The 22563-nt window shown below is 54.2% G+C and overlaps 1 long non-coding RNA gene across 8 annotated transcripts in view; it reads left to right on the top strand.

Moving 5' to 3' along the window:
* LOC132325933 (uncharacterized) overlaps positions 1 to 22131 on the top strand; it is a 120277-nt gene extending 98146 nt beyond the window's left edge. Inside the window, exons 1-6 of one of the 8 annotated variants that reach the window (XR_009486080.1) lie at positions 15219 to 16486; positions 17992 to 18263; positions 18754 to 18828; positions 19311 to 19368; positions 19995 to 21484; positions 21876 to 22131. This is a non-coding gene — a long non-coding RNA (uncharacterized LOC132325933). Of the gene's footprint in view, positions 1 to 15218; positions 18264 to 18753; positions 18829 to 19310; positions 19369 to 19994; positions 21485 to 21875 lie in introns of those variants that run through there. The other 7 variants (XR_009486082.1, XR_009486081.1, XR_009486076.1 and 4 more) reach the window with 7 other exon arrangements.
* The last annotated feature ends 432 nt before the right edge of the window (positions 22132 to 22563 follow it).

Genomic DNA, 22563 nt, shown 5'->3' with positions numbered 1-22563 from the left:
ATCTGGTCCCGCCTTCTCTGGGCCCTGGCTGGCATTCTTCTCGCCGAGAGCTTTCTCTCCCTGTTGTGTCCCCTGGTTTGTCTTGTTCTGTGTCACGGGTGTCTGGGTATTGGGCCCGAAGCTGCTCTGCCCTGCTGCACAGCCTGGTGTAGGTATAATAGGACAAGTCCTGGGGCCTGGGGAGTTGTAATGCAGGGTGTAGCTGGACTCTAGATGGCATTTGTCGATTGACACAAGATGTCTGGAAGGCCTAAGTCATCCTGCAGCCCTCTGACCCCTGTCCTCCCATTCTTTCAGGTGCTGGCAGATGAAATCCGTGGCGGAGCGCCCCGTGGAGGGTGAGTGGTTCCCCTGAGCAGGTGAGGCACCGTTTGCCTTCGCAGGGGCGGCGTTAATGGTGACTGTGTGTTTACAGCGTTGTTCTTTGCCTTTATTTTTAGGACATAAAGCCGAACCTGAGGAGTCAAGGTAAGCGGGCAAGGTGAGCAGCGGGCCCTGGATGGAAGCAGTGGTTATTGCGCAGGTCTCAATTTCTGCTGCATCTCTCAGCCTCCATTCTCCTTTGTGTGCTTCAGGCGGTCCATGGGTATCACGCCGAGACCCCGTCAGCGAGTGGCCGACAGACCCGGTTCGTCGCTCTGGTGGGAACTCGCTAAGTGGTACGGGGCTCTGTGATGGTGCCGTGACCTTTGCCATTTGAAGGTGAGGCCTGGAGAGCCTTCAGGAAGGGCCGAGGAGTTGCTGTAAGTTGGGGAAGTAAGGAGGAGGAGCCTGACTCCCCTGAAGATTCAGCAATGCCAAATCACCTTGTCTCCTCTTGAGGCAGGCAGAGCCCGCGATGACGGCGGCGGCCTCCGAGCGTGGCCGTAGCGTGCGGCCCGAGGAGCCGGGCGTTCTTAGCAGAAGGGTGAGTAGCAGGCTTGGTGGGCTTTGGCCGCTGTGCAGCTAAGAGGGTGCAGTGATATTTGGTGTTGCTGATTGTAGCTGAGCAAGAGACCAGAGCCCGGTGACTGCGGAAAATTCCCAGCGGGTGAGGCGGCCTTCCTTGGCAGCGGAGGCGGATTGTCATCCCCGGACGTCCAAGAGATAAGTGGAGGGTTACGAGCCCCCTGAGAGGGGGAGGAAAGCGAGGTGCTGGGAGGGCCTTTGGAGTGGCAGCTTTGGAGGCGGGGTTGTGCAGGAGGTGGCCCTTTAGGCCACGTAAGGGAAGAGTTACCCGGTGCTGAGGTGCTCAGGGCAGAGCAGTCCCGGTGCGTGTCACTTGTGTCACTTGTCTGTCGTGCCTTCTGTGTCTGTCGTGCCTTCTGTGTCTTTTGCCTCGTGCCCCACAAAGGATTATCCGAAGCCCAGGTGTCCATCTTTGCCACTGAGATCTCTGTGTTCCTCGGCCCAGTGCGTGTTCCTTCAAAGCCTTGACTCAGGAGGCTGGACAGGCAACGGCATAGCATCTCTCTTAAGACATCTGACCGGATGGTTCTATTCAGGTCTTGTTCTGAGCTGTTCTCGACAGCTGTGCATGGCAACGATCCCTTCTAGCTGGTTAGGACTTGTACAAATTCCAGGATAGGGGGAGATTCTGACCGTAGGATTCTGGGGCACCCATCTTTGCCCCGCTTGCGAGAAGTCCTTCTGTTAGCGTCTTTGTTCCTCCACGATTCTCTGAGCCTGACGGGCTCACCGTCGCTCTCACCCAGGTCATCTGGTCCCGCCTTCTCTGGGCCCTGGCTGGCATTCTTCTCGCCGAGAGCTTTCTCTCCCTGTTGTGTCCCCTGGTTTGTCTTGTTCTGTGTCACGGGTGTCTGGGTATCGGGCCCAAAGCTGCTCTGCCCTGCTGCACAGCCTGGTGTAGGTATAATAGGACAAGTGCTGGGGCCTGGGGAGTTGTAATGCAGGGTGTAGCTGGACTCTAGATGGCATTTGTCGATTGACACAAGATGTCTGGAAGGCCTAAGTCATCCTGCAGCCCTCTGACCCCTGTCCTCCCATTCTTTCAGGTGCTGGCAGATGAAATCCGTGGCGGAGCGCCCCGTGGAGGGTGAGTGGTTCCCCTGAGCAGGTGAGGCACCGTTTGCCTTTGCAGGGGCGGCGTTAATGGTGACTGTGTGTTTACAGCGTTGTTCTTTGCCTTTATTTTTAGGACATAAAGCCGAACCTGAGGAGTCAAGGTAAGCGGGCAAGGTGAGCAGCGGGCCCTGGATGGAAGCAGTGGTTATTGCACAGGTCTCAATTTCTGCTGCATCTCTCAGCCTCCATTCTCCTTTGTGTGCTTCAGGCGGTCCACGGGTATCACGCCGAGACCCCGTCAGTGAGTGGCCGACAGACCCGGTTCGTCGCTCTGGTGGGAACTCGCTAAGCGGTACAGGGCTCTGTGATGGTGCCGTGACCTTTGCCATTTGAAGGTGAGGCCTGGAGAGCCTTCAGGAAGGGCCGAGGAGTTGCTGTAAGTTGGGGAAGTAAGGAGGAGGAGCCTGACTGCCCTGAAGATTCAGCAATGCCAAATCACCTTGTCTCCTCTTGAGCCAGGCAGAGCCCGCGATGACGACGGCGGCCTCCGAGCGTGGCCGTAGCGTGCGGCCCGAGGAGCCGGGCGTTCTTGGCAGAAGGGTGAGTAGCAGGCTTGGTGGGCTTTGGCCCCTGTGCAGCTAGGAGGGTGCAGTGATATTTGGTGTTGCTGATTGTAGCTGAGCAAGAGACCAGAGCCCGGTGACTGCAGAAGATTCCCAGCGGGTGAGGCGGCCTTCCTTGGCAGCGGAGGCGGATTGTCATCCCCGGACGTCCAAGAGCTAAGTGGAGGGTTACGAGCCCCCTGAGAGGGGGACGAAAGCGAGGTGCTGGGAGGGCCTTTGGAGGAGTGGCAGCTTTGGAGGCGGGGTTGTGCAGGAGGTGGCCCTTTAGGCCACGTAAGGGAAGAGTTACCCGGTGCTGAGGTGCTCAGGGCAGAGCAGTCCCGGTGCGTGTCACTTGTGTCACTTGTCTATGGTGCCTTCTGTGTCTGTCGTGCCTTCTGTGTCTTTTGCCTCGTGCCCCACAAAGGATTATCCGAAGCCCAGGTGTCCATCTTTGCCACTGAGATCTCTGTGTTCCTCGGCCCAGTGCGTATTCCTTCAAAGCCTTGACTCAGGAGGCTGGACAGGCAACGGCGTAGCATCTCTCTTAAGACATCTGACCGGATGGTTCTATTCAGGTCTTGTTCTGAGCTGTTCTCGACAGCTGTGCATGGCAACGATCCCTTCTAGCTGGTTAGGACTTGTACAAATTCCAGGATAGGGGCAGATTCTGACCGTAGGATTCTGGGGCACCCATCTTTGCCCCGCTTGCGAGAAGTCCTTCTGTTAGCGTCTTTGTTCCTCCAGGATTCTCTGAGCCTGACGGGCTCACCGTCGCTCTCACCCAGGTCATCTTGTCCCGCCTTCTCTGGGCCCTGGCTGGCATTCTTCTCGCCGAGAGCTTTCTCTCCCCGTTGTGTCCCCTCGTTTGTCTTGTTCTGTGTCACGGGTGTCTGGGTATCGGGCCCAAAGCTGCTCTGCCCTGCTGCACAGCCTGGTGTAGGTATAATAGGACAAGTGCTGGGGCCTGGGGAGTTGTAATGCAGGGTGTAGCTGGACTCTAGATGGCATTTGTCGATTGACACAAGATGTCTGGAAGGCCTAAGTCATCCTGCAGCCCTCTGACCCCTGTCCTCCCATTCTTTCAGGTGCTGGCAGATGAAATCCGTGGCGGAGCGCCCCGTGGAGGGTGAGTGGTTCCCCTGAGCAGGTGAGGCACCGTTTGCCTTTGCAGGGGCGGCGTTAATGGTGACTGTGTGTTTACAGCGTTGTTCTTTGCCTTTATTTTTAGGACATAAAGCCGAACCTGAGGAGTCAAGGTAAGCGGGCAAGGTGAGCAGCGGGCCCTGGATGGAAGCAGTGGTTATTGCACAGGTCTCAATTTCTGCTGCATCTCTCAGCCTCCATTCTCCTTTGTGTGCTTCAGGCGGTCCACGGGTATCACGCCGAGACCCCGTCAGTGAGTGGCCGACAGACCCGGTTCGTCGCTCTGGTGGGAACTCGCTAAGCGGTACAGGGCTCTGTGATGGTGCCGTGACCTTTGCCATTTGAAGGTGAGGCCTGGAGAGCCTTCAGGAAGGGCCGAGGAGTTGCTGTAAGTTGGGGAAGTAAGGAGGAGGAGCCTGACTGCCCTGAAGATTCAGCAATGCCAAATCACTTTGTCACCTCTTGAGGCAGGCAGAGCCCGCGATGACGGCGGCGGCCTCCGAGCGTGGCCGTAGCGTGCGGCCCGAGGAGCCGGGCGTTCTTGGCAGAAGGGTGAGTAGCAGGCTTGGTGGGCTTTGGCCCCTGTGCAGCTAGGAGGGTGCAGTGATATTTGGTGTTGCTGATTGTAGCTGAGCAAGAGACCAGAGCCCGGTGACTGCAGAAGATTCCCAGCGGGTGAGGCGGCCTTCCTTGGCAGCGGAGGCGGATTGTCATCCCCGGACGTCCAAGAGCTAAGTGGAGGGTTACGAGCCCCCTGAGAGGGGGACGAAAGCGAGGTGCTGGGAGGGCCTTTGGAGGAGTGGCAGCTTTGGAGGCGGGGTTGTGCAGGAGGTGGCCCTTTAGGCCACGTAAGGGAAGAGTTACCCGGTGCTGAGGTGCTCAGGGCAGAGCAGTCCCGGTGCGTGTCACTTGTGTCACTTGTCTGTCGTGCCTTCTGTGTCTGTCGTGCCTTCTGTGTCTTTTGCCTCGTGCCCCACAAAGGATTATCCGAAGCCCAGGTGTCCATCTTTGCCACTGAGATCTCTGTGTTCCTCGGCCCAGTGCGTATTCCTTCAAAGCCTTGACTCAGGAGGCTGGACAGGCAACGGCGTAGCATCTCTCTTAAGACATCTGACCGGATGGTTCTATTCAGGTCTTGTTCTGAGCTGTTCTCGACAGCTGTGCATGGCAACGATCCCTTCTAGCTGGTTAGGACTTGTACAAATTCCAGGATAGGGGCAGATTCTGACCGTAGGATTCTGGGGCACCCATCTTTGCCCCGCTTGCGAGAAGTCCTTCTGTTAGCGTCTTTGTTCCTCCAGGATTCTCTGAGCCTGACGGGCTCACCGTCGCTCTCACCCAGGTCATCTGGTCCCGCCTTCTCTGGGCCCTGGCTGGCATTCTTCTCGCCGAGAGCTTTCTCTCCCTGTTGTGTCCCCTGGTTTGTCTTGTTCTGTGTCACGGGTGTCTGGGTATCGGGCCCGAAGCTGCTCTGCCCTGCTGCACAGCCTGGTGTAGGTATCATAGGACAAGTCCTGGGGCCTGGGGAGTTGTAATGCAGGGTGTTGCTGGACTCTAGATGGCATTTGTCGATTGACACAAGATGTCTGGAAGGCCTAAGTCATCCTGCAGCCCTCTGACCCCTGTCCTCCCATTCTTTCAGGTGCTGGCAGATGAAATCCGTGGCGGAGCGCCCCGTGGAGGGTGAGTGGTTCCCCTGAGCAGGTGAGGCACCGTTTGCCTTTGCAGGGGCGGCGTTAATGGTGACTGTGTGTTTACAGCGTTGTTCTTTGCCTTTATTTTTAGGACATAAAGCCGAACCTGAGGAGTCAAGGTAAGCGGGCAAGGTGAGCAGCGGGCCCTGGATGGAAGCAGTGGTTATTGCGCAGGTCTCAATTTCTGCTGCATCTCTCAGCCTCCATTCTCCTTTGTGTGCTTCAGGCGGTCCACGGGTATCACGCCGAGACCCCGTCAGCGAGTGGCCGACAGACCCGGTTCGTCGCTCTGGTGGGAACTCGCTAAGCGGTACAGGGCTCTGTGATGGTGCCGTGACCTTTGCCATTTGAAGGTGAGGCCTGGAGAGCCTTCAGGAAGGGCCGAGGAGTTGCTGTAAGTTGGGGAAGTAAGGAGGAGGAGCCTGACTCCCCTGAAGATTCAGCAATGCCAAATCACCTTGTCTCCTCTTGAGGCAGGCAGAGCCCGCGATGACGGCGGCGGCCTCCGAGCGTGGCCGTAGCGTGCGGCCCGAGGAGCCGGGCGTTCTTAGCAGAAGGGTGAGTAGCAGGCTTGGTGGGCTTTGGCCGCTGTGCAGCTAAGAGGGTGCAGTGATATTTGGTGTTGCTGATTGTAGCTGAGCAAGAGACCAGAGTCCGGTGACTGCGGCAAATTCCCAGCGGGTGTGGCGGCCTTCCTTGGCAGCGGGGGCGGATTGTCATCCCCGGACGTCCAAGAGATAAGTGGAGGGTTACAAGCCCCCTGAGAGGGGGACGAAAGCGAGGTGCTGGGAGGGCCTTTGGAGTGGCAGCTTTGGAGGCGGGGTTGTGCAGGAGGTGGCCCTTTAGGCCACGTAAGGGAAGAGTTACCCGGTGCTGAGGTGCTCAGGGCAGAGCAGTCCCGGTGCGTGTCACTTGTGTCACTTGTCTATGGTGCCTTCTGTGTGTATCGTGCCTTCTGTGTCTTTTGCCTCGTGCCCCACAAAGGATTATCCGAAGCCCAGGTGTCCATCTTTGCCACTGAGATTTCTGTGTTCCTCGGCCCAGTGCGTATTCCTTCAAAGCCTTGACTCAGGAGGCTGGACAGGCAACGGCGTAGCATCTCTCTTAAGACATCTGATGGGATGGTTCTATTCAGGTCTTGTTCTGAGCTGTTCTCGACAGCTGTGCATGGCAACGATCCCTTCTAGCTGGTTAGGACTTGTACAAATTCCAGGATAGGGGGAGATTCTGACCGTAGGATTCTGGGGCACCCATCTTTGCCCCGCTTGCGAGAAGTCCTTCTGTTAGCGTCTTTGTTCCTCCAGGATTCTCTGAGCCTGACGGGCTCACCGTCGCTCTCACCCAGGTCATCTGGTCCCGCCTTCTCTGGGCCCTGGCTGGCATTCTTCTCGCCGAGAGCTTTCTCTCCCTGTTGTGTCCCCTGGTTTGTCTTGTTCTGTGTCACGGGTGTCTGGGTATTGGGCCCGAAGCTGCTCTGCCCTGCTGCACAGCCTGGTGTAGGTATCATAGGACAAGTCCTGGGGCCTGGGGAGTTGTAATGCAGGGTGTAGCTGGACTCTAGATGGCATTTGTCGATTGACACAAGATGTCTGGAAGGCCTAAGTCATCCTGCAGCCCTCTGACCCCTGTCCTCCCATTCTTTCAGGTGCTGGCAGATGAAATCCGTGGCGGAGCGCCCCGTGGAGGGTGAGTGGTTCCCCTGAGCAGGTGAGGCACCGTTTGCCTTCGCAGGGGCGGCGTTAATGGTGACTGTGTGTTTACAGCGTTGTTCTTTGCCTTTATTTTTAGGACATAAAGCCGAAGCTGAGGAGTCAAGGTAAGCGGGCAAGGTGAGCAGCGGGCCCTGGATGGAAGCAGTGGTTATTGCGCAGGTCTCAATTTCTGCTGCATCTCTCAGCCTCCATTCTCCTTTGTGTGCTTCAGGCGGTCCATGGGTATCACGCCGAGACCCCGTCAGCGAGTGGCCGACAGACCCGGTTCGTCGCTCTGGTGGGAACTCGCTAAGCGGTACGGGGCTCTGTGATGGTGCCGTGACCTTTGCCATTTGAAGGTGAGGCCTGGAGAGCCTTCAGGAAGGGCCGAGGAGTTGCTGTAAGTTGGGGAAGTAAGGAGGAGGAGCCTGACTCCCCTGAAGATTCAGCAATGCCAAATCACCTTGTCTCCTCTTGAGGCAGGCAGAGCCCGCGATGACGGCGGCGGCCTCCGAGCGTGGCCGTAGCGTGCGGCCCGAGGAGCCGGGCGTTCTTAGCAGAAGGGTGAGTAGCAGGCTTGGTGGGCTTTGGCCGCTGTGCAGCTAAGAGGGTGCAGTGATATTTGGTGTTGCTGATTGTAGCTGAGCAAGAGACCAGAGCCCGGTGACTGCGGCAAATTCCCAGCGGGTGAGGCGGCCTTCCTTGGCAGCGGAGGCGGATTGTCATCCCCGGACGTCCAAGAGATAAGTGGAGGGTTACGAGCCCCCTGAGAGGGGGACGAAAGCGAGGTGCTGGGAGGGCCTTTGGAGTGGCAGCTTTGGAGGCGGGGTTGTGCAGGAGGTGGCCCTTTAGGCCACGTAAAGGAAGAGTCACCCGGTGCTGAGGTGCTCAGGGCAGAGCAGTCCCGGTGCGTGTCACTTGTGTCACTTGTCTATGGTGCCTTCTGTGTCTGTCGTGCCTTCTGTGTCTTTTGCCTCGTGCCCCACAAAGGATTATCCGAAGCCCAGGTGTCCATCTTTGCCACTGAGATTTCTGTGTTCCTCGGCCCAGTGCCTATTCCTTCAAAGCCTTGACTCAGGAGGCTGGACAGGCAACGGCGTAGCATCTCTCTTAAGACATCTGACGGGATGGTTCTATTCAGGTCTTGTTCTGAGCTGTTCTCGACAGCTGTGCATGGCAACGATCCCTTCTAGCTGGTTAGGACTTGTACAAATTCCAGGATAGGGGGAGATTCTGACCGTAGGATTCTGGGGCACCCATCTTTGCCCCGCTTGCGAGAAGTCCTTCTGTTAGCGTCTTTGTTCCTCCAGGATTCTCTGAGCGTGACGGGCTCACCGTCGCTCTCACCCAGGTCATCTGGTCCCGCCTTCTCTGGGCCCTGGCTGGCATTCTTCTCGCCGAGAGCTTTCTCTCCCTGTTGTGTCCCCTGGTTTGTCTTGTTCTGTGTCACGGGTGTCTGGGTATTGGGCCCGAAGCTGCTCTGCCCTGCTGCACAGCCTGGTGTAGGTATCATAGGACAAGTCCTGGGGCCTGGGGAGTTGTAATGCAGGGTGTAGCTGGACTCTAGATGGCATTTGTCGATTGACACAAGATGTCTGGAAGGCCTAAGTCATCCTGCAGCCCTCTGACCCCTGTCCTCCCATTCTTTCAGGTGCTGGCAGATGAAATCCGTGGCGGAGCGCCCCGTGGCGGGTGAGTGGTTCCCCTGAGCAGGTGAGGCACCGTTTGCCTTCGCAGGGGCGGCGTTAATGGTGACTGTGTGTTTACAGCGTTGTCCTTTGCCTTTATTTTTAGGACATAAAGCCGAAGCTGAGGAGTCAAGGTAAGCGGGCAAGGTGAGCAGCGGGCCCTGGATGGAAGCAGTGGTTATTGCGCAGGTCTCAATTTCTGCTGCATCTCTCAGCCTCCATTCTCCTTTGTGTGCTTCAGGCAGTCCATGGGTATCACGCCGAGACCCCGTCAGCGAGTGGCCGACAGACCCGGTTCGTCGCTCTCGTGGGAACTCGCTAAGCGGTACGGGGCTCTGTGATGGTGCCGTGACCTTTGCCATTTGAAGGTGAGGCCTGGAGAGCCTTCAGGAAGGGCCGAGGAGTTTCTGTAAGTTGGGGAAGTAAGGAGGAGGAGCCTGACTCCCCTGAAGATTCAGCAATGCCAAATCACCTTGTCTCCTCTTGAGGCAGGCAGAGCCCGCGATGACGGCGGCGGCCTCCGAGCGTGGCCGTAGCGTGCGGCCCGAGGAGCCGGGCGTTCTTAGCAGAAGGGTGAGTAGCAGGCTTGGTGGGCCTTGGCCGCTGTGCAGCTAAGAGGGTGCAGTGATATTTGGTGTTGCTGATTGTAGCTGAGCAAGAGACCAGAGCCCGGTGACTGCGGAAAATTCCCGGCGGGTGAGGCGGCCTTCCTTGGCAGCGGAGGCGGTTTGTCATCCCCGGACGTCCAAGAGATAAGTGGAGGGTTACGAGCCCCCTGAGAGGGGGACGAAAGCGAGGTGCTGGGAGGGCCTTTGGAGTGGCAGCTTTGGAGGCGGGGTTATGCAGGAGGTGCCCCTTAGGCCACGTAAAGGAAGAGTTACCCGGTGCTGAGGTACTCAGGGCAGAGCAGTCCCGGTGCGTGTCACTTGTGTCACTTGTCTGTCGTGCCTTCTGTGTCTGTCGTGCCTTCTGTGTCTTTTGCCTCGTGCCCCACAAAGGATTATCCGAAGCCCAGGTGTCCATCTTTGCCACTGAGATCTCTGTGTTCCTCGGCCCAGTGCGTATTCCTTCAAAGCCTTGACTCAGGAGGCTGGACAGGCAACGGCGTAGCATCTCTCTTAAGACATCTGACGGGATGGTTCTATTCAGGTCTTGTTCTGAGCTGTTCTCGACAGCTGTGCATGGCAACGATCCCTTCTAGCTGGTTAGGACTTGTACAAATTCCAGGATAGGGGCAGATTCTGACCGTAGGATTCTGGGGCACCCATCTTTGCCCCGCTTGCGAGAAGTCCTTCTGTTAGCGTCTTTGTTCCTCCAGGATTCTCTGAGCCTGACGGGCTCACCGTCGCTCTCACCCAGGTCATCTGGTCCCGCCTTCTCTGGGCCCTGGCTGGCATTCTTCTCGCCGAGAGCTTTCTCTCCCTGTTGTGTCCCCTGGTTTGTCTTGTTCTGTGTCACGGGTGTCTGGGTATTGGGCCCGAAGCTGCTCTGCCCTGCTGCACAGCCTGGTGTAGGTATCATAGGACAAGTCCTGGGGCCTGGGGAGTTGTAATGCAGGGTGTAGCTGGACTCTAGATGGCATTTGTCGATTGACACAAGATGTCTGGAAGGCCTAAGTCATCCTGCAGCCCTCTGACCCCTGTCCTCCCATTCTTTCAGGTGCTGGCAGATGAAATCCGTGGCGGAGCGCCCCGTGGAGGGTGAGTGGTTCCCCTGAGCAGGTGAGGCACCGTTTGCCTTCGCAGGGGCGGCGTTAATGGTGACTGTGTGTTTACAGCGTTGTTCTTTGCCTTTATTTTTAGGACATAAAGCCGAAGCTGAGGAGTCAAGGTAAGCGGGCAAGGTGAGCAGCGGGCCCTGGATGGAAGCAGTGGTTATTGCGCAGGTCTCAATTTCTGCTGCATCTCTCAGCCTCCATTCTCCTTTGTGTGCTTCAGGCGGTCCATGGGTATCACGCCGAGACCCCGTCAGCGAGTGGCCGACAGACCCGGTTCGTCGCTCTGGTGGGAACTCGCTAAGCGGTACGGGGCTCTGTGATGGTGCCGTGACCTTTGCCATTTGAAGGTGAGGCCTGGAGAGCCTTCAGGAAGGGCCGAGGAGTTGCTGTAAGTTGGGGAAGTAAGGAGGAGGAGCCTGACTCCCCTGAAGATTCAGCAATGCCAAATCACCTTGTCTCCTCTTGAGCCAGGCAGAGCCCGCGATGACGGCGGCGGCCTCCGAGCGTGGCCGTAGCGTGTGGCCCGAGGAGCCGGGCGTTCTTAGCAGAAGGGTGAGTAGCAGGCTTGGTGGGCTTTGGCCGCTGTGCAGCTAAGAGGGTGCAGTGATATTTGGTGTTGCTGATTGTAGCTGAGCAAGAGACCAGAGCCCGGTGACTGCGGCAAATTCCCAGCGGGTGAGGCGGCCTTCCTTGGCAGCGGAGGCGGATTGTCATCCCCGGACGTCCAAGAGCTAAGTGGAGGGTTACGAGCCCCCTGAGAGGGGGACGAAAGCGAGGTGCTGGGAGGGCCTTTGGAGTGGCAGCTTTGGAGGCGGGGTTGTGCAGGAGATGGCCCTTTAGGCCACGTAAAGGAAGAGTCACCCGGTGCTGAGGTGCTCAGGGCAGAGCAGTCCCGGTGCGTGTCACTTGTGTCACTTGTCTGTCGTGCCTTCTGTGTCTGTCGTGCCTTCTGTGTCTTTTGCCTCGTGCCCCACAAAGGATTATCCGAAGCCCAGGTGTCCATCTTTGCCACTGAGATTTCTGTGTTCCTCGGCCCAGTGCGTATTCCTTCAAAGCCTTGACTCAGGAGGCTGGACAGGCAACGGCGTAGCATCTCTCTTAAGACATCTGACGGGATGGTTCTATTCAGGTCTTGTTCTGAGCTGTTCTCGACAGCTGTGCATGGCAACGATCCCTTCTAGCTGGTTAGGACTTGTACAAATTCCAGGATAGGGGCAGATTCTGACCGTAGGATTCTGGGGCACCCATCTTTGCCCCGCTTGCGAGAAGTCCTTCTGTTAGCGTCTTTGTTCCTCCAGGATTCTCTGAGCCTGACGGGCTCACCGTCGCTCTCACCCAGGTCATCTGGTCCCGCCTTCTCTGGGCCCTGGCTGGCATTCTTCTCGCCGAGAGCTTTCTCTCCCTGTTGTGTCCCCTGGTTTGTCTTGTTCTGTGTCACGGGTGTCTGGGTATTGGGCCCGAAGCTGCTCTGCCCTGCTGCACAGCCTGGTGTAGGTATCATAGGACAAGTCCTGGGGCCTGGGGAGTTGTAATGCAGGGTGTAGCTGGACTCTAGATGGCATTTGTCGATTGACACAAGATGTCTGGAAGGCCTAAGTCATCCTGCAGCCCTCTGACCCCTGTCCTCCCATTCTTTCAGGTGCTGGCAGATGAAATCCGTGGCGGAGCGCCCCGTGGAGGGTGAGTGGTTCCCCTGAGCAGGTGAGGCACCGTTTGCCTTCGCAGGGGCGGCGTTAATGGTGACTGTGTGTTTACAGCGTTGTCCTTTGCCTTTATTTTTAGGACATAAAGCCGAAGCTGAGGAGTCAAGGTAAGCGGGCAAGGTGAGCAGCGGGCCCTGGATGGAAGCAGTGGTTATTGCGCAGGTCTCAATTTCTGCTGCATCTCTCAGCCTCCATTCTCCTTTGTGTGCTTCAGGCGGTCCATGGGTATCACGCCGAGACCCCGTCAGCGAGTGGCCGACAGACCCGATTCGTCGCTCTCGTGGGAACTCGCTAAGCGGTACGGGGCTCTGTGATGGTGCCGTGACCTTTGCCATTTGAAGGTGAGGCCTGGAGAGCCTTCAGGAAGGGCCGAGGAGTTGCTGTAAGTTGGGGAAGTAAGGAGGAGGAGCCTGACTCCCCTGAAGATTCAGCAATGCCAAATCACCTTGTCTCCTCTTGAGCCAGGCAGAGCCCGCGATGACGGCGGCGGCCTCCGAGCGTGGCCGTAGCGTGCGGCCCGAGGAGCCGGGCGTTCTTAGCAGAAGGGTGAGTAGCAGGCTTGGTGGGCCTTGGCCGCTGTGCAGCTAAGAGGGTGCAGTGATATTTGGTGTTGCTGATTGTAGCTGAGCAAGAGACCAGAGCCCGGTGACTGCGGAAAATTCCCAGCGGGTGAGGCGGCCTTCCTTGGCAGCGGAGGCGGTTTGTCATCCCCGGACGTCCAAGAGATAAGTGGAGGGTTACGAGCCCCCTGAGAGGGGGACGAAAGCGAGGTGCTGGGAGGGCCTTTGGAGTGGCAGCTTTGGAGGCGGGGTTATGCAGGAGGTGCCCCTTAGGCCACGTAAAGGAAGAGTTACCCGGTGCTGAGGTACTCAGGGCAGAGCAGTCCCGGTGCGTGTCACTTGTGTCACTTGTCTGTCGTGCCTTCTGTGTCTGTCGTGCCTTCTGTGTCTTTTGCCTCGTGCCCCACAAAGGATTATCCGAAGCCCAGGTGTCCATCTTTGCCACTGAGATCTCTGTGTTCCTCGGCCCAGTGCGTATTCCTTCAAAGCCTTGACTCAGGAGGCTGGACAGGCAACGGCGTAGCATCTCTCTTAAGACATCTGACGGGATGGTTCTATTCAGGTCTTGTTCTGAGCTGTTCTCGACAGCTGTGCATGGCAACGATCCCTTCTAGCTGGTTAGGACTTGTACAAATTCCAGGATAGGGGCAGATTCTGACCGTAGGATTCTGGGGCACCCATCTTTGCCCCGCTTGCGAGAAGTCCTTCTGTTAGCGTCTTTGTTCCTCCAGGATTCTCTGAGCCTGACGGGCTCACCGTCGCTCTCACCCAGGTCATCTGGTCCCGCCTTCTCTGGGCCCTGGCTGGCATTCTTCTCGCCGAGAGCTTTCTCTCCCTGTTGTGTCCCCTGGTTTGTCTTGTTCTGTGTCACGGGTGTCTGGGTATTGGGCCCGAAGCTGCTCTGCCCTGCTGCACAGCCTGGTGTAGGTATAATAGGACAAGTCCTGGGGCCTGGGGAGTTGTAATGCAGGGTGTAGCTGGACTCTAGATGGCATTTGTCGATTGACACAAGATGTCTGGAAGGCCTAAGTCATCCTGCAGCCCTCTGACCCCTGTCCTCCCATTCTTTCAGGTGCTGGCAGATGAAATCCGTGGCGGAGCGCCCCGTGGAGGGTGAGTGGTTCCCCTGAGCAGGTGAGGCACCGTTTGCCTTCGCAGGGGCGGCGTTAATGGTGACTGTGTGTTTACAGCGTTGTTCTTTGCCTTTATTTTTAGGACATAAAGCCGAACCGGAGGAGTCAAGGTAAGCGGGCAAGGTGAGCAGCGGGCCCTGGATGGAAGCAGTGGTTATTGCACAGGTCTCAATTTCTGCTGCATCTCTCAGCCTCCATTCTCCTTTGTGTGCTTCAGGCGGTCCATGGGTATCACGCCGAGACCCCGTCAGCGAGTGGCCGACAGACCCGGTTCGTCGCTCTCGTGGGAACTCGCTAAGCGGTACGGGGCTCTGTGATGGTGCCGTGACCTTTGCCATTTGAAGGTGAGGCCTGGAGAGCCTTCAGGAAGGGCCGAGGAGTTGCTGTAAGTTGGGGAAGTAAGGAGGAGGAGCCTGACTCCCCTGAAGATTCAGCAATGCCAAATCACCTTGTCTCCTCTTGAGGCAGGCAGAGCCCGCGATGACGGCGGCGGCCTCCGAGCGTGGCCGTAGCGTGCGGCCCGAGGAGCCGGGCGTTCTTAGCAGAAGGGTGAGTAGCAGGCTTGGTGGGCTTTGGCCGCTGTGCAGCTGAGAGGGTGCAGTGATATTTGGTGTTGCTGATTGTAGCTGAGCAAGAGACCAGAGCCCGGTGACTGCGGCAAATTCCCAGCGGGTGAGGCGGCCTTCCTTGGCAGTGGAGGCGGATTGTCATCCCCGGACGTCCAAGAGCTAAGTGGAGGGTTACGAGCCCCCTGAGAGGGGGACGAAAGCGAGGTGCTGGGAGGGCCTTTGGAGTGGCAGCTTTGGAGGCGGGGTTGTGCAGGAGGTGGCCCCTTAGGCCACGTAAGGGAAGAGTTACCCGGTGCTGAGGTGCTCAGGGCAGAGCAGTCCCGGTGCGTGTCACTTGTGTCACTTGTCTATGGTGCCTTCTGTGTCTGTCGTGTCTTCTGTGTCTTTTGCCTCGTGCCCCACAAAGGATTATCCGAAGCCCAGGTGTCCATCTTTGCCACTGAGATTTCTGTGTTCCTCGGCCCAGTGCGTATTCCTTCAAAGCCTTGACTCAGGAGGCTGGACAGGCAACGGCATAGCATCTCTCTTAAGACATCTGACGGGATGGTTCTATTCAGGTCTTGTTCTGAGCTGTTCTCGACAGCTGTGCATGGCAACGATCCCTTCTAGCTGGTTAGGACTTGTACAAATTCCAGGATAGGGGCAGATTCTGACCGTAGGATTCTGGGGCACCCATCTTTGCCCCGCTTGCGATAAGTCCTTCTGTTAGCGTCTTTGTTCCTCCAGGATTCTCTGAGCCTGACGGGCTCACCGTCGCTCTCACCCAGGTCATCTGGTCCCGCCTTCTCTGGGCCCTGGCTGGCATTCTTCTCGCCGAGAGCTTTCTCTCCCTGTTGTGTCCCCTGGTTTGTCTTGTTCTGTGTCACGGGTGTCTGGGTATTGGGCCCGAAGCTGCTCTGCCCTGCTGCACAGCCTGGTGTAGGTATCATAGGACAAGTCCTGGGGCCTGGGGAGTTGTAATGCAGGGTGTTTTAAGGGCTGTCTTAATAATAGTGTTTTGGGGTGTTTTTTAGGGTATTCTTGTTCCTATTTTTGGATTACTTAGAAGTTTTTAAAGGAATTTCAGGTGTATTGGTGGTATATGGACAAGTTTTTTCAGGCTAGAGACTTTTTAGGGATTTTGAGGGTATTTTTTAGACTTTCTTTTAGCTTCCAATCAGGGCGTTTTAAATGTTTTTTTTTATATTCTTGGAACTCTTTTAGGACTCTTTAGGGATTTTTTAAAGTTTTTTCGGATATTTTTAAGCCATTTTCGTGCTTTTTATAAAGTAGTGTATTTTTAGTGTTTTCTGTGGCTTTTTAATGTTTTTGGGGATGTTTAGGACACTTTGGAGACAAGGGTGTATTTTTAGGGAATTGATGGGGTTTTTTAGGCTCGTTTTGGGGCGTGACAGAGGTTTAGGGGCACTGTGTTGGCTTGAGGATGGCAGAGGCTGGGAGCTGAGGGAGGAGCAGGGAGAAGAAGGGACAGTGGGTGACACACAGAGATGCTGAGGGTGGCCGGGGCAGCGGAAGGGTGACATAGAGAAGCTGGGGACTGAAAGTCTAAGGAGAGGAGTTAAGGGTGACGCCCAGGAGCTGAGAGGGGGCTTGAGGGTGACAGGGCCTGAGGACTAGGAGGCTGAAGGAGGGACTGAGGGGTAAAGGGATAGGGCTTGAGGGCTGCGCAGTCCAGTGCAGATCCGCGCTGCAGGGTACATCTTAGGAGGCAAGACAGTGTACAGCTGCACCACCCCTCAGCCCAGCCCTAATCCCAGTCTAACCAGCCCCCCTAATAACAGCCCTTTCCCCCAACGGCAGTGCAACACAGGAACCCTAACAGCGAGACCAGAGCGGAACCCTCCCGGTGGGACATGGCAGCAACTCTCATACCAGGACAATGACAGAACCTGAGATGACAACAAGATCCACTGCATAAAGTTAGGGAAGACATCTCAGGGTTGGAGAGCAAGAGGAGGGGCTTGTTGGAGGCTGAGCAGGTTTTTTTCAGGCATTTTCCAAAACCTCAAAGGATATAGAGGGGATGCTTGAACCTTTCTTAGGACGTTTAGGGCTTAGCCTTAGCCCAAAGCAGTGTTTACTGCCCAGGGTTAGGGTCACAGCTAGGGTTAGGGCTTTAAAACGACAAAGCCCAGAGATCCAGGCACACGGCAGCTGCGGAAGGCATCCCAAGGGGAACTCAAAGCTCATACCATGCTTTCCACCACAGCCTTTTCCTCGGAACCTGCCTAAGGCTAAATGGCTGGCTGGCTGGCTGCTAAAATTCTGCATTGTGCAGGATATCTCTCAGATCCAAGCTGGCACCAGTGCCAAATTGGGCTGGTTTGACAGTGCCGAGTGGCTCCTGCAATCTGCCATCAGGAACCTGGGCTGGTTAGATTTGTTTCCCAGGGAAAAGGCCTGTAGAGTTGTTCAGGGGCCTGTGGCCTGGAACGTCTGGCTGCCTGCTGGAATTCAACTTTGCTCAGGATGCCTGCCAGATCCATGGTGCCACCAGTGCCACCTGGGGCTGGTTTGACAGTTCCAGCTGGCTCCTGCAGTCTGCCATCAGGAGCCTGGGTGGGTGAGGTTTGTTTGCCAGGGAAAAGGGCGGGCGTTGCTGTTCGGGGGTCTGTGGCCCAGAGCGGGTTCATGGCTCCTGAAATTCGGCATTGCGCAGGATCCTGCCCGGCACCAAGCTGGCCCCAGTGCCAACTTGGGGGGGTTTGATAGGGCCAAGCGCCTCCTGCAAACTGACACCAGGAAGCTAGGCCGGTGAGTTTTGTTTCCTGGGGAAATGTACTGGACAGATGTTCTGAAGTCAGTTAAGAATAATTTTTTTGTTGTAAAATTAAGTTTATTTTGTTTTGGGGATTTTTTTTTCTGTTCATTTTATTTGTTGTTTTTTTGTTTGATGCATTTGGCTGTTTATTTGTTTTATTCTTTGGTACATGGGTATTTGTATGGTGGATCATTTTAGGTAGTTTTTTATTAGGGTAGATATATTTTTATTTTTTAGCTGTTGAGATTTCTTTTATATCGTTAATAATTCGGTTTTTTAAGTTGTTTTTACAGAGTATTGGTTATTCTTTGAATTCTTTGAGTTAGTGTAGAGGTAGAGTTTTGGTTATTTTTTTTTTTAGTAGCGTTCAGGGTCATTGGTAAGCTTTGAAGTTTAGTAAGTTGGTAAATTTTTTTTTTTTTAGTAGTTTTTGTGGTTTGCTGTGTGTGTTTCTCTAGGGTTTTCTTTTCTTTTCATTCTATTTTTGTGATGTGATGAGAATTGTTATTGACAAGAGCATACTGTGGTGTTTTTTGCTGGCAGCTGGTTGGCTGGTGGAGGTATCCTGATGTGTTTTGAATTTGTGGTGGGAATTTGATGCTGTTTGTTTTGTCATTTTATTTAGGAATTGGAAATTAAATGTAAAATTATAACTATATTTCAACAAAACAGATGTATAGAAATGAGAATAAGCAACTTAAATTTTAAATATCTGTCTTCCAGGTTCATTCCCATTGTGATCTGCAAATGGCAAATCAGGGTTGCTCTTTGTTAAAACCAAAAGCGCTCTCAGAATGTTGATGGAGGTGATGATTGCAGGGGCGATGCTTCTGGAGAATAGCTCCCCCATCTTCCCCAGGGCCCGGGCAGAGAGAGGTGGAGCTCGGCCACAGGGCAATACAAGCACTTCCCAAGAGCAGCTGGTGAAGATGGCGCAGAAGCAATGACAAGAGTGCGGTGAACAGTTTTGTCCATCGATCCAGCTTCTGGACATGGTAGGGAAGACACAGCTTTTGATAAAACATCCAACACTGTGGTTTCTCTTCTTTGTGTTTGTGCTCCCATTCTGACCACCCCTGGAAGTGTTATTTTTCAAAAAGATATCTTGGAGAGAAATCACATTTATTCAGGGGGAGCCATAATTTTCATCTGTTTGAAATGCACCAGGTGTGTTTTAAGCCCTGTAAACACACCGAGAGCTCCAGAGTTTGTTGTGCAGTTTTCTGCAGCACTGAATTATTCTGTATTTCAGTAACCATGCCCTAGGGTACCAGGTCGGCTCAGTACCAGGAGCGGGAGAAGCAGACCTGAAAGATGCTTTGGTTAGAGCCCAGCCAGGTTTTAGGCAGCCTGCAAAGTCTGGCCTTGCACTACAAACCAGTCTGCTGTTGCCATCTGCTGGAAAAATCCCTAACGGATATTTCCAAACATGGGGAGGAGTGTCTGCTCCTGTCACAGAACTTCTGGGGCCTTTTTCCCCTCCAGCTCCGTGTGATCTGCCCAAGAACGTGTGCACCAGGCTGTTACCGCTCTCTGCAGGGTGAAACACCTTCAGCCAAGGTCAGTGTAAGAGCAAAACAATCCTTCCAACGACAGCCTGCTACTAGAGAGGCAAAAAATTATCCTTCCAAAGGAATTCATCCTTTTTCTCCCTTACAACTCTCCTGTTTCGTCACACCATAGAATGGTTTGGGTTGGACGGGACCTTAAAAACGACCTAGTTCCACCCCCCTGTCCTGGGCAGGGACACCTTCCCCTCGGCCAGATGGCTTTGCCGTGCCCCCAGATCTGTCACCTGAGCTGAGCAGTCCCCATTCCACACGTGTTCACACAGAGACCAGACAAACTTTGACACAAGTCCTAAAGATCCTGTTCATCTCAGCACATCAAATCTAGAATTTATTTCTTTCTACACCCTTTGCACTTACTTCTTTCTCAAACTGTCACACCCATAAAAATAATTCTGTGCCCTACTCCTATGGGATTTTCAGGGGTACTGGATATCACTTCCTTTTCCTTCAGATATCTTTTCTTTCTAGCAGGAGTCTTCAAAATCCTTTCCTCCTCCTAAAGGCTCTGCGGCTCTTCATTCTGTAGAAGGTAAGAGCACATAGTAGGTGGGACAGGGAAATCCCTTCTCGATTGCAAGCGGCCTGAAGCCATACAGGCTGCTGTTTGCCACAGGCATCCTCAGCTCCGTGTCACGAGGCCCCAGTCTGATCTGTGAGGTGTAATTGCCACGGCATTAAGTCCTTTTCTGGCGGCCGATCGGCCCCAGCCAGTTGGATTGCACGGCCAGGAGCTGCTGCTCACCAGGGCAGGAAGGGTTTAGGAATCCTAGCTGCTGCTGCTGCTGCTGACGGGGCTTTAAAGTGTCCTGCTCAGAAGAGGAGTCCGTGGTGTGTGAATCCTCCCCCAGCAGAGCTGAGAATAGCAGGACCCGTGACTGTGCTGTCTCTAAGCTACACTTACACCGCCTAAAAGCTGTCCTGCAGTGTGCCTTGGATTTCCAGAAGAAGGGATGTTGAGGGCATAAAGCCTGGCCAGGGGCGCCAGGGACCGTTTCAGGCAGCACAGGGAACTGGTGCCGCTTTGCCTGGTGGAGAAGGTGTGACAAGGAATTCTCCCAAGCCAAGGCACCATTGGCTGCGGCCATTGGCCTCCAGCTGGCTCAGCGTGGGGACAGAGACAACCTGCACCTTTACTAACCTGTTTATTATTTACAGAGCCTCTATTAACCTTCACTAGCAGAATGAAGCATCTTCAGTTTCAAAACTCCCACACGCAGACCCCAAGCATCTACTGTGGCCTGGAGGCCCTCTGGCATTGGAGAGGAAAGAATCTGCACCTGCGCCGTCCACGCTCTCACTCGATGGGGAAATTGTCATGATATTATTGAGGCGTGTCCTCGATGTGTCTCTTATTGCCTTGCCACTCGTGAAGCCCGAGGCTGTCTTGTCCTAGTTTGCCTTTCTGATGTGGACGAGCTGAACTGCCAAGCGATGAGGAATTTGGTGCTCTCTGTGGAGGGCCATCCTGTAAAATTTCTGTTGTTATGACTCTGCGCCATAAAGAATGACATGGCCTGATTGTCAGCAATTTTTATTTCTGCAATAGTGTAAAAATATTTGAGTTTTAAGACTATTTATTATTTCAAAAAGAGAAAATATTTTAAAGTTTTAAGTGATAGCTAAAATTACACCTGAAAGCTAGAAAGAGCAAATACATAGAATACTTCTCCCTCTTTGTAGAATTGCATTCAAAAATATGTTTTCATTCAAAAATAAGCTGATGGGGATGTGCTTTTATGTCTTTAGTGACCTTTACAAATTTACTCCTCAGGTTTTTTGAGTTCATAGAATCATGGAATAATTCAGGCAGGAAGGGACTCCAAAGATCACCTGATTCCAAGCTTGCTGCCGTGGGCAGGGACATCTTTCCCTAGAGCAGCTTGCTCGGAGCCTCATCCCAGAGCACCAATGGGCCTTGAACACTTCCAGGCGTGGGGCAGCCGCAGCATCTCTGAGCAACCTCTGCCAGCCAGGTGCTAGAGGAGGCAGAAAGCCCTTCCCACCCGGAACAGAGGCCGCTGCAGCTTCGTGCAGCCTCGTGTCACCGAGCGTGCGAGACAGAAGGGCCCTTCCCGTGGAGGGATAGCAGCACCCAAAGATCTTTTTCGGGAAAAGCAGAGCGATGGAACACCAAAGTAGCCTTCAGTTCTTCAGCAGGTTTGGGAACAACTTGAAGGAGGAGCAGAGCTGGCCTGGTGCCTGCCAGCTCTGCAGGCAGTGGGGATGGAGAAGCTGCAGTTGTCTGTCTTCTCGGCCGAGTCTTTAAAAATGAGGCGCTTTTCTGTAGCTCCTTTTCAAGCATTACATGAAAGTTCCCCCTAGAAGTCCAAAGGCAGCTGTTTTCTTAGCAGAAGGAAGTCTGGAAGAGGCAAAGCAGGCAAAGACATCAGAGGAGTCTGGATAAAAACCTTGGCTAACCTCTTTTTCCTCCCTCTTCCAAACAGCCAATTTTGAAGCGCTCACCAGAGATCTGCCAGAGATCTGGGAGGAAAAGCAGAGCCAAGCACTGAGAACTGACGTGTGAGCCCTGGTGAGGACTGCCGCTCCCTCTGCCTTGGTGTGGGACCTCCTGAGCTCCCATTCCTGTGCTGGGAGTGTTTCTCCTCTCATCCAGCCAAGCCAGAGACCTCCTAGGGAACAAGCAGGTAAGGTTTAAGTACCGACATCTCCCAAGTAAGAGGCGACATGACAAAAGGAAATGGCCTCAAGTTGCAGCAGGGAAGGCTTAGGTTGGATTTGAGGAAAAATTTCTTCACTGAGGGTGTGGTCAGGCCTAGGAGCAGGCTGCCCAGGGAAGCCCCCATCCCTGGAGACATTTAAAGGGTGTTTAGGGACCTGATTTGGGAGGGGCTTGGCAGTGCCGGGGCAACAGCTGGGCTCGGTGACCTTAGAAGGCTTTTCCAGCCTAAAGGATCCTATGGTTCTGAACAGCCTTGACCCCCCTGGCTCTTACACAGCACCTGGATAGGGAGGGAGGGAGGGAGGGAAACCCTCCCTTCACATGTGCCAATCCTTCTCTGAAACTCACCCCGGCAGGACAGCACGAAGACTGAACGTGTAAGAAGATGTGGGGTGCAATGGAGAACCTGGCAGGAGCATCCGACGCACACGTGCACGAGTTTTGCTTTTTGCTTGGATTGAAACTCAAAAGTTGTAAGGAATTTGGGAATGAGATGGGACGTTTCAGAAGAAGAGGAAGGAGGAGAAGAAGTTGTTGTTACAGTGTTACAGTCCTGGCAAAATCCTTTGTTCTAGCTAATAAAAGAAGTTAGTTTAAAAAAAAAAAAAAAAAAAAAAGTGTTTTTTTTTCTTGAATATTATATTTGTTGGTGGTGTATGGTGTGTTGCTTTATTTCTTGGTATTATTAACTCTCTGTCATTGTTTTCTTTTTAGTGAGGCTAACTTTATGGATGGGTTGGTTTGTATTTGAGTAGGATTAATTTCAGTAGGTTTCTTTAATAGACTTGGGATATTGTTGGGATTTTGGTTTTGTTTATTGGATGTATAAACAGAGAGATTTGGTAGGGCTAGCTCGGCTGCTGGAGTTTTGGGTGTTAATTTATTAGATGGGTTTTGTTAAAAGCCGTTTTTAAATTGTTGCAAGTTTTCTTAAAAAGGTCGTGGTTTAAAGGTGGTTTTTAGTAATTGATTGTATTGTTTTATGCTGTTTGTAGCTGGTGTACCAGAAGGGATATGGTGTACTTCTTGAGTGTTACGGTTTTA

This window comes from Haemorhous mexicanus, chromosome 4 (genome assembly GCF_027477595.1).
Source record: "Haemorhous mexicanus isolate bHaeMex1 chromosome 4, bHaeMex1.pri, whole genome shotgun sequence".
NCBI lineage: Eukaryota > Metazoa > Chordata > Aves > Passeriformes > Fringillidae > Haemorhous > Haemorhous mexicanus.
Note: the sequence above shows the minus strand (reverse complement) of the source record. Positions and strands in the feature narration are given on the sequence as shown.